Source organism: Sarcophilus harrisii, chromosome 2, assembly GCF_902635505.1.
Source record: "Sarcophilus harrisii chromosome 2, mSarHar1.11, whole genome shotgun sequence".
NCBI lineage: Eukaryota > Metazoa > Chordata > Mammalia > Dasyuromorphia > Dasyuridae > Sarcophilus > Sarcophilus harrisii.
Window position 1 is genome coordinate 465,404,102 of NC_045427.1, and position 12,336 is coordinate 465,416,437.

Sequence of the window (12,336 nt, forward strand, 5' to 3'; positions counted from 1 at the left end):
AACTGGGAATATCACAACAAAAGCATACATAATACATATGCATATATAATATATATGTTTATACACACATACATATATATATATATATATATATATATATATACACACACACACACATAAGCACAGATGACAGGACAAAAATTATTGAAAAATGTAAAGGATTCAGTGTTATAATACAGCACATTTATAAAGTACTAGGAGTTTATAGAGCACTTTCCCCACAATAACCCTTTGATGGGTAATAGAAGTTGTATAGTTTGACAGATGAGGAAACTGAGGCTTAGATGTTAAGTGACTTGCTAAATATTACATGACTAATAACTAACAGAGTCAGGATTAAAACTATTGTCTTTAACTCACTATAGAAAAAAATTACCGTTTAGGCAAATGGATAATTTTTTCAGGAAAAAACTGTATCCAGATAATTCAGTTTCTTTAGTGCTGTTATAACATGCCAGGTTTGTGATCTGTTTCTCTCATATCTCATTTATTTCTTTCTTCTATCCAGTATACTACTCCAGCCACAACAATACTTTTGTTTCTCTTTCTTCCTATGTTGATCTTTACCTCATTATCTATTACCTTGGTTTTTGCATTCCTTCATGTCACTATTTTTTAATAAACAGTATTATCCCAACGACCGTTTTGTTATATTCTTTTTGAATAAGGTAGACCCTTTCATTGTCCTGTTCCAGACACTAGTCTTATCCCATTAAATCTTAATGAAACATGAAATTTGATTTTTCTCCTTTTACTAGGATTTCTGGTTTACCCTGTTCATTATGCTTTCTTTAAATATTTGTATGCTGTCAACGGAAGACATGTTTTTTTCTTCTTTGTTCCTTTCATGGGCATCATATCTCATTGATTATGACCCCTTTTGTTATCAGCAAACAACAAATATCATTTTGGCTCTTTGAAATAGGGAAATGTAAAGTCTTACCTCTCCTTTAGATCTAGCCTGAATAACAATGGGCTTTAACACAAGTCATGACTGAGTTCAGGAAGATAGTTTCCTTTTATTATTGACTATGCAAGGATAGTGACTCAAAAGAGATTTATTCTTAGAAAGGGGGACTCTCTACTGATTTTCAAAACTATTATGCAACTTAGAATTTAGCAGGTACAATGTTATTTTAAACTTCAAGATAGAATAATGGATTAGGAGTAGCCACTCTGCTGAACTCTCCCAACATTCCCCTCCAAACAACTTTAAAATAATTCTTCAAATCAAATTTTGGAGCAGCAGAGCCAACAAATGGTTGAAGGGAAAATTTTTCCCAGTCTGTGAGTGGTTAGTAGAAGAAATCTGTGGCACCAGTATGGACCCTTGTCTGGAGCCCACACATGTGGTAGCAGCTGGCAACAGCAAGAGTAGCTTTAGGAGCTTGCCATAAAAAAACAAGTGATGCTGATCAGCAACTCTTTTCCATACACATTGCTGGGTCATGGTTCCATCGTGGTGAGGAGTGCTGGTGGTCAGTCACAAGGGATCAAAGGCCCTGGTAGTCACAGTACAAAAGCAAAGCAAAACTCTTAGCACTTGCAGGTACAAGGGAGTAAGAGCCCTTCCTGGATAAAGACCAAAACAAAGGCTAGGAAAGCAATGACCATACTTCTCCTAGTATAGGAAGCACTAAAAACTTACAAACTCCCAAAACCAGCTTTGAAAAGAGCAACACAAAAAAAAAGCCTGTTTACTTATTATATGGGAAGAAGATATTATCTATAACTCTTAAGGATGTTATTGTTACTGGAATAGTTTGAAAGAGCCTAGATATACTGACCTAGAAAAAATAACAACAAAATTCATCAGGAAGAACAAAAGGTCAAGAATTTCAAAGGAATTAATGAAAAAAAAATGCAAATGAAGGTGGCCTGACTGTACCAGATCTAAAATCATATTATAAAGCAGAGGTCATCAAAAACATTTGGTAATAGCTAAGAAATAGACTAGTCAATCAGTGGAATAAGTTAGGTTCACAGGACAAAATAGTCACTAACCATAGCAATCAATATTTGACAAACCCAAAGACTCCAGCTTTTGGGATAAGAACTCACTATTTTTCAAAAACTGCTGGGAAAATTGGAAACTAGCATGACCGAAACTAGGCATTGATCTACACCTAACACTGTATACCAAGATAAGGTTGAAATGGGTTCATGATCTAGACTTAAAGAATGATATTCTAAACAAATTAGAAGAACATAGGATAGTTTACCTCTCAGATCTGTAGAGAAGGAAGGAATTTGTGACCAAAGAAGAACTGGAGACCATTATTGATCACAAAGTAGATATTTTGATTATATTAAATTTAAAAATACAATAGCTAGGATTGCAACCAAAAATTACAAGGAAAGCTGAGTGAAATCCTTCAGGGGGAAAAGTGATAAAAAAAAAAAAAAGTAAACATGAAAGAGTAATCATAAAGGACTCAATACAGTTAAACTGTTTACAATTCTATATGGAAAGATAATACTTGTAACTCCTAAAAACATTCTCATTTTTGAGGCAATGAAAAGGAATTTATGAGAGCATGGGTGTGAATCAATATTTTGGAATAATCTCCAACAATAACAAAAAATGAAGTGATGAGAAAGAAGGATGCACTGGGAGAATGGAGAAGGAGAAGGTAAAATGGGGAAAATAATCTTACATAAAAGAGACACATAAGAAAAAGCTTTTATAATGGAGGAGAAAATGAGAGAGGACAGTGCTTGAACTTTATTCTCATTAGATTTGGTTCAAAGAAAGAATACATACACAGAGTTGTACATAGAAATCCTAACTTACACAATAGGGTAATGGGAAAGGAAGGGGACAATAGAAGGGAATATGATAAAAAGGGAGGGTGGATTCAGGGAGGCAGTGGTTAGAAGCAAAATAAACATTTGAGGAAAGACAAGATTAAAAAAAAGAAAAGCAAATAAATGGATTGGAAGGAAATAGCAATCATAACTGTGATGTGAATGGGATGAATTAATCCATAAAATAGAAGCAAATAGCAGAATGAGTTAGAAACCGTAATCTAACAATATGTCATTTATAAGAAATACTTGAAGACAGTTAAAATAAAGGGCTGTTGCAGAATCGAATATTTTTTCCAACTGACGTTAAAAAAAGAAAGGTGGGGAAAGGGCCACCGTCATGATCTCAGACAAAGCAAAAGTTAAAAATAGACCTCATTAAAAGAGAAGAGGGAAACTACATTATGCTGAAAGATAACCATAGACAATGAAGTAATATTAAAAAAAAAACTTTATAGAAAGTTTTTTGATAAAAGCCTGATTTCAGATATATACATACATACATACATATATATATATATATATATATATATATATATATATATACACATATATATATATGTGTGTCTAACTGAGCCAAATTTATAAAAAAGTTATTTTCCAATTGATAAAAAAAATCAAAGCCATCTGTATTCATATGAAAAAATGCTCTAAATCACTATTGGTTAGAGAAATGTAAATTCAGCCATGAAGTACCATCTTGTAACTTTCAGAAAAGACAAGTGCTAGAGGAGATGGGGGGAAAATAGATAACTACTGGTGGAATAGTGAACTGGTCCAGCAATTCTGGAAACAATTTGGAACTATGTCCTAAGGACTATAAAACTGTGTGTTCCCTTTGACTCACCAATGCTACTATTAGGTCTGTATCCCAAAAAAAGATAAGGAAAAGGGCCTAAGCTGTTTTTGTGGTGGCAAAAAGTTGGAAATCTAGAAGATGCTCGTCAATTAGTGAATGGCTGAACATGTAGCATATGATTATGATGGAGTACTATAAGAAATGACAAGTGGATTTCAGAAAAAAAAAAACTTGACAGGACCTATGAATTGATATAAAATAAAATGAGAGCAACCATTGTGCATAGCAACAAAAATGTTATAACAATGTGATTCAAGACAATTCCAAAGGACTCGTGATAAAAAAAAAAATGTTATCTCCATAGAGAACACTGATGAATTCTGAATGCAAATTGAAGTATAATTTTCTCACTTTATTTTTCTTGTTTTTTTAAAAAATATATGCTAATGTACTTTTGCATGATTTCACATATATTATATTACTGGCCTCACAGGGAGTGGGGTGGGAGAGAATTTGGAACTCAAAATTTTAAAAGAAAAGAATATTTTAAATAAATAATAAATTAAAATTTTAATCTAAAGAAACTACTATTCTCTGAGAATATTTTTAAGTTTTAAAAAGATTTCTTGAGAATACCTAAATCCTCACCAGTAGGAACCAAAACCAAAATCATTGCTAATTTTCTGAAGAACTTAGCTTTTTAAAATATATCCCTTCTCTTTTTATAGCTAGAAAAAAATAGAGAGAACCTGAAAATTCTGGCCTCTTTCTCCTTCCAATTGGAACTTCTCCATATCTCTCTGGTTGTAATACTGGAAGATCCATGTTGTCATACTACATGCCCCTAATACATAACTACATGCCCCTAACAAATAGCATTTTCACAATGGCCATTACCTACATATGAGCCGAGAATGATTAGTACTGTGATATTCCCCTCACTATCCTCAAACTCTTTCAGACAGATTTAAGAAAAATACCAGACTAAATCCCTATGGGAAAATCCAAAGAAAAATTACAATGAGTCATTTTTTTTTCTAAATTTGTCAGTTTATCCTGGAAGAGATTTGGCTGGGAGCGCATAAATAGGCAAAATACCAATCGGCAATTTTATCACCTACTACCCAGTTCTATGTCACAGATTCAGAGCAGACAGAGGAGGTGTTTTTGTATAGGATGGCATCCAAGGTAAGAATAGACACAGGTCTTTAGGATCAAGTTTAGAAACAAGCAGCAGCAATGTTATTCAGATCCCAAGAGCAAAGTGTGGTCTCAGTTATAGTTTTATTACAAACTGAACCTTGCAGAAAAACAAGGATAAGAATCCCTGATGGCAGTGGAGCCAACAAAAATTGGAAAGAGAAGGATTTGGAGAAAGAGTAGATTAAGTGATTAATCTGAGGAAAAATAAATTCTTAAGGATAAAAACATCTCCTTTTGAGATGGTAGAGAACAGAAATCTGTAAAGGTCTGAAACTCAGAATATGTGCACTGGAATCAGACAACTGAGCACTTGAGGCTAATTATCAGGCGTGATCACCTCCTTTTCGGTGTTTTTACCTCCTTTCCTGAGAAGTTAGGAAGGGTGTGTTCATCTCCTTTTTGGGGTTCTCACCTCCCTGAGAAGTCAGACATGGTGTGACCACCTGTGTTCTAAAACAAAAGAAGGCAGGAGATGTAAAGGGCTGAAACTCTGAATATGTGCACTGCAATCAGACACTTAAGGCTAATTACCAATTGGATAATACTCTATTAGCATATGCTTGGAAAATGGTCCTTCCCACCATTCTGTGATGGCTTGATCTTATGGTGTATACAGATAATTGTAGGAGGGATTAGGGGGTGGAGTAAAACAAGCCAGGGTTACTTTGGCTGTGGATGAGGAGAAGGGAGGTCATAGAGAGCTTGGGTCCATTCCCTTCCCTTCCCCTAAAGACCAAGGTCTTTTGCTTATCTTGATTCTGGCTGATTCTAAGGTATCCAAGGTGTAACCAAGACTTCACAGGAATCTAAAGGGATAGCAATAAATTGAGAAATGACTGAACAAGTTATGAGATATAAATATTATGACATACATTTTTTTGCTGTAAGAAATGATAAAGGAATACTTTAGGAAGAACCTGAGAAGATTGATATAAACTGAATCAGAATGAAGTGAACAGACCAAGACATTTTAAACAATGATAATAGTATGGTAAAGACAATTATGAAAGAATTAGAAACTCTCATCAGTATGGTGACTAAACATGATGAGAATAATGATGAAACATATCCATCTCTTGATAGAGAGGCAAAGGAATCAAGAGTGTAGAATGAGACTTTTTTTGGGACATGGCTAATGTCCAATTTGTTTTTGCTTGCCTATATGTGTTTGCAATGGATTTTGGTTTTCCTTCATTCTCAACTGAAGGGATTAGGGTGAGAGGGAGAGAATGCTTATTTTTGATGATTGAAAAAAAGTACTGTTCTCATTTACCAGAAGTATTTTAGCTAAAGTTCGATGACTGCATAATTATGTTGTAAAGGGGAATTTTGTTCAGCTATGATTTGGACCCCATAGACCTTAAGGTTTCTTCCAACTCTTGTGATTCTGGGACTCTGGCCTATAAATTCCATTGATCTTATGAATTACAATTTATAACAGGCTATAATCAGATGCAATGGATAATTCCATGAAATATGCCATGAGAAATTTTAGAGGAGGGGGATCATTTTTAGTTAGGAAAGTATATGCATTGAGGGGTAGCATCATAGAAAGCTTTAAGCAAGTGGCACCTGAATTGAACCTTGAAAGAAGTGAAAAACTTCAATAGATGAAGATAAGTAAAGTTCATTCTAGGTATGAGAGATATCATGAGCAAAGATAAGAAGATTGGAGAGACAAAATGGGGATAGGAAATAGAGAGTAGTCCATTTAAGTTATAACAGGTGACAGATTACGTAGGCCCTTATACTTTATACTTTAGTTGATAAACTGAGGATCTACTGCATATTTCTGAGTAGGGGTGATGAGATTATAGTGGTGCATTTAGAATCATTACTTGTGCAATGAGTTTTCATCCAAACTTGTAAAATTCTTCGCTTAATTGTTGCCAGCTGTGTCTTTGGCTGCTTTCAATAACAGAACCATCCCATGTATCTGATGATTAGTTTGTTCCCCCCAAGGTTTCCCAACTGCATACATTGAAGAAGAGGGAGATCGCTTTGGGCAACGTGAATGAATTTAGTTAACTAGAATTTTTTGCTAATGGACTTCTCCTATTCCCCTATTGTGTGGAATAAAAAGGCTTTCTTCTGTACATTGTTTCCAAAAAAACATTTCCAAAGCTAACATTCATCAGTTTTATTCTTACAGTAATGAGTAGTGTATGTAGGATAGTACATATTTCTCTGACTTAGCTTTATGTGCTGTCTGAGAATTTGATAAATGTAAGCCATTCACTATTAAAATATAGGAGTACCCAAGTGTTTCATTTGGCCAAATACACAATAGTGGCACTTTTTTTATCATACATGTATAAAGATGTCATCAGATACAGGCACATCCACATCTTAATAAAAAGCCAACTATAACAACTTTATTGTTACAATAAATGAGAAAAGCTATCAAAAACAGGTTTAATGCCATAGGTGTACAACCATATGTGAAATCAGCACTTGCTTTAGTTTAAAGAAATTTTAAGGATTTTTAGTTGATAAAAAGAGAATCAGAGATAGGAGAGGTTCTCAAGAGAGGAACGAAAGATATTATTGGAACATTGACAAAGTCACTGATTTGGGCTTAAATTAGTGCTGGTAATGGATATGGAATCTATCCCTAAGATTCTATTAGTGCCCTGGTACAATGTATTAACTTGATAAAGGCTGATGATATTTTAGATACTAAGATGGATTTCATTAAATCTTAAATATGTAAGGGACTTGAGGAATAGATGGACTTAAAAAATCATCCACATTACCAACAATGCTTAACATCCTGATTAAATTAAATTATACTCTGATAAGTAGCCCTGTATACTCCGTGGCTGTGATCAGTTAATTGGTCAAATGCTCAATAGTAGCATATATATATATAAAGATATCAGCCCTCAGTCTACTCATTATTAGATAAGTTTAGAAGAAAATACTGTATATATAAATATATCAAGACTCAGTCTACTGATTATTAGATGAGTTTAGAAGAAAATACTGTACCTGGGGTACATCTGTAAAGACAAAGTAGACTCCAAGACAATGTGTTTACAGTGAGTGATGAATAATTGGAGATACCAGAATTTTAAAATTTGTCTTGAATTTTTCCTTCTCGATCTTTTTTTATAAGTATTGTATCTGAGAACATAATCAATATCTTCATTTAGTGTATTCACTGATCTAGTGCTCAAGCAATATATCACCAAAGACTTTCTCTAATGGCCATTTTGTTCAATATCTCCTATGAGAGCATCTTTGCATTTTTAATAGCCTAACACAAAATCAATAATCTCAAAAATATACTTTCTCACTTTGAGTTTTAATGGGATGATATTTTTCCTCTTGTATGTTCAGATTATTATTTTGTATATAATCTACATAATCATTAAAGGTGAGCAAATATCTACTGTTATTTTTCATCTTTGGGAAAATAAATGGAAAACAATCTTCTATAATATTAAAGATTGTTTAATAACAATAGCTGAAATTTACATTGCAATTTGTATATATGTGTATATAAAATCATATTATTCAAAATTCTGTCAGAGAGATATTATTATATTTTGCAGAAGAGAATACCAAGACTCAGAAAAATTAAATAATTGATTCCCATGGTCACATAGCTAGTAATCGGCAGCAAGTTTTTACTCAAGTTTTTATGACTCTACTTTTAATTTTCTTCTTAAGTATAATTTTGTTATAATTATTTTATAATCCAGAAAGGCCCTATTTTTTAGTAGTTCTGTCCATCTATAGACAGACAAAACATGTACAAGCACAGAGAAGTAGAAAATTTTGATTAAGAACCGAAACTGTATGGCCTTATTTCCTATTATTTCTCTAAATTTGCCATATATCCATATGCCTCAAACTTACCACTCCAGAAATCAACCTGTGCTTATCCTAATAGCTTCTGGTTGGACTGTTCCCACTCCTCTGCTTATCAGAATCAAAGCAATTCTTTAAAGGGCCATATCAAATGTCAGCTGTCCTCATAAAACCTCTTTTGATATTAACAGTTAGACAGTATTTCTTCTTCTTTGGAACTTCTGTAATAAATAAGAATAGTTTGTACTATACAAGATATTATTCATTCATTCATATTAGATTTGAAAATATCCCTCCAACAGAAGCACAAGAAAATTGAATAAGTATAAATCAAGAAAAGAACACATAATGAAATAAGTTATTCTATTTCAGAAATTTTTTTTAAAAATAAAATGATGACTTATGGGGTAAAATAGGGTGATTGAAAGAGAAAACATAAAAGAGGATAAAGTTGTAAGTAAAATTTAAATTGAAGTATGATTAACTGAACTGAAACACTCTGGACTCATCTCTACAACTCCCACCCCAAGAGGTGAATCAATGTATTTTATGGAGAAAATTGTAGGATGAAAAGTACATAAATGGGTAGAAGAAAGGTCAAATTCAGAGGAGAATGAGTAATGTATCTTTATCAAGTGAACAATGAAGGAATGATATCCTAAAAATCAGCCAAAAATGAGACCCTAGGATGATGGAGTTGGCAAAAGTATATGATCAAAACTTTGGAAATCAAATGGGAAGGTCTTCCCATAGTAGAATAAGATTCATGCCTGTGACAGAAATTGTTGGCATCATGAAGCATTTATTTATGGAGAAGTTTGCACAATGAGAAATAACTTTCTCTTGAGAGTGCTTTCATGAACAATATCCTGTCACAGGAAAATAGATTTGTGACTTCTTGGGGGAACTGGCACCCAGAAGATTTTGGAGGAGGAGATATAGACTCATAGATGAGATGACATGACAAATGGGAAGTAGGGAATAGTCATTGGGGAGAATAAACAGAATGGTTTAGAACCCAGGCAATTTATACCATAGGGTCCTACTTCTTTCCATACTGCTTTCTTCATGAACTGTTAATTCTTTTTTATAATAGCTTTTTATTTTTCAAAATATATGTAAAGATAATATTGAATTCACCCTTGCAAAACCTTCTGTTACATATTTTTCTCCCTCTCTCCTCCCTTTCCCCTCCCCTAGACAGCAAGTAATGCAATATAGGCTAAACATGTGCAATAATTCTAAACATATCTCCACATTTATCATGTGCATAAGAAAAATCAGATCAAAAGGAAGAAAATTTTAAAAAACAAGCAAACAAAAACAACAAAAAAAGATGAAAATACTTTTGCTGTGATACACATTCAGTCTCCATAGTCCTCTCTCTGGATGCAGAAGGCTCCATCACAAGTGTACTGGAATTGGTCTGAATCACCTCATTGTTGAAAGAGCCAAGTCCATCACAGTTGATCCTCACATAATCTTGTTGCTGTGTACAGGATTATTTTGGTTCTACTCACTTCACTTACTATCAATTTGTGTAAGTCTCTCCAGGCTTTTTTGAAATCAGCCTGCTGATCCTTTCTTATAGAACAATTAATGTTTCATTACATTTATTTACCATAACTTATTCAGCCACTCCCCAACTGAGGGGCATATATTCGATTTCCAGTTCTTTACTACTACAAAAAGGGCTGCCACAAACATTTTTGCATATGTGGGTCCTTTTTCCTTTTTAATGGTCTCTTTGGGAATTCACTAAACACACACAGATATACAAAATGAACAAGAAAGGATGCAGACCATTTTATACCTTACTCCTTCCTTTTTCCATTCTATATACTCTGTGATCCAGTGACACTGGTTTCCTTACTATTGCTTAATTTATTTCTCACAACTCTACATTTTCACTGGCTGAGTTCCAATGTCTAGAATTTTCTTCCTTCTCATTATCTCATGGTTTTCCTGAAATTATATATAACTAGGAAAAATAATGTGTGTGTGTATGTGTGACTCAAAATCAGAATTTTCTATCTAATTAAAATATGAAAAATTAAGACCACTTCCTTCTGATAAATTGTATTTTGGCTGCAGTCAGTTGTGTCATGCTTTAGGAAAAATGCTATGTTTGGAGTCAAGAGGACCTAGTTTTGAATCCCAGTTTACTATCTCTTTGACTTCTGACAAGTCATTTAACTTTCTGGCCTTTATCTGTAAAAGACGGAATTAGACTAGATTACCTGACAGTTTCCTTCCAGCTTTAAATCTATGATTCTACCTTTGTTAGTTCAAAGATTATTTGATCCAAATTTTGTTCTGTCTTACTTTGTGAAGCATTCCATGAACTAGGGAAGCCTTTCCCAGATTGAACTTCTACAGTAGTTGGTCCATATTTCTCATTCTGATACCCTTCACAAACTGTTCCTAATGACAAAGGTCATAGTATCTTGTCTTTTTGTGTCTTCTTCAATAAGGAGCACAACCCTATTCATATAATAGGCATTCAGGAATCTCTTGTTGAATGACTGAATACTGAACTGCAGGCTTTATATCAAGGGATATTTCATCAAACCAAACTTAAATAGTACTAAGAAGTCAATAAAAGTTTGCTAGGTTAAAAAGATTTAACCCTGATCTTCTAGCTGCTCAGTTTCTTTTTTGTTTGTTTGAATTTTTTGTTTTGTTTGTTGTTGTTGTTTTGAGAGGAGATTGACTTAGACATAGTTTTACTGTCAATAAGTAAAAATAGGTTTATCTATGAAATACCAAGAGAAGTAATTGTTTCAGGGCTTTAAAAAAGTGAAAGCCATTTTTTAAAAAAATAAATAATTTTATCATAAGTTGAGATTCAAGTAGAGGTCTGAGTTTCAAATCTAGTGCTTTTGCCATTACACCATTCTAGCTCTTGGCATTGATTTACTCTGACAGAAAATAAATGAAACTTGAAGCTTGGGGCAGGAGAGCTAAAAAGAAGAACATTGCAAAGCTTTGAAACAGCCCTTTTCTACATCAGAAATAACACTTCAGCACCTCCTACTAGCATGGTCATTTATTTTTTCATCTTCTACAACCAACTTTCTGATATTTTCACTAATGCTATTTTTAAGTACTGAAATGAATCTGTAATCTCATTGGTATGTACATTCCTTCTAGTTAATGCAGATGATAAACCAATCATGTATGTTCATCCTCTGAGACTCCTCTGCCATCTCCAAAGTTTGTTCCAGAGGAATGGGAGACATCCAATTTATGGTGGGATGGGGCTCCTCATGACTGCCCAAAGATACCAGATTCATAAACTATCTACCAGGTAGCTTTCATTCTTGCCAAGTGACCAGCCCATCTATTTTTTTTAAGATCATACCTTTCTTTAATGATATCCTTTACTCAGTTCTTCATAGTTTCTTATTTATATGTTGCAGCTTGTTCATTCCTACCATGTATCTCTCCATTGTTCCCTAAAGGTTATTTACTTATAATAATTCTTCAAGAACTATAGTGTCTTATATCCATTAGCTATATGACAACACCAATAGAATATTTGTATTAAAAAAGATGAGCATTTGTTTCAAAGAGGTTTGAAGTCATTAAGGAGTTCTACAATTTCCCACAGGGGATTCAGTCTGTTTACCTTCTCCTGTTTAATTCCAGAAGGTTCCAGGTTACATGCTTTGCCTAGGAGACTCTTCAGGGTTTTGGAGATTGATGCA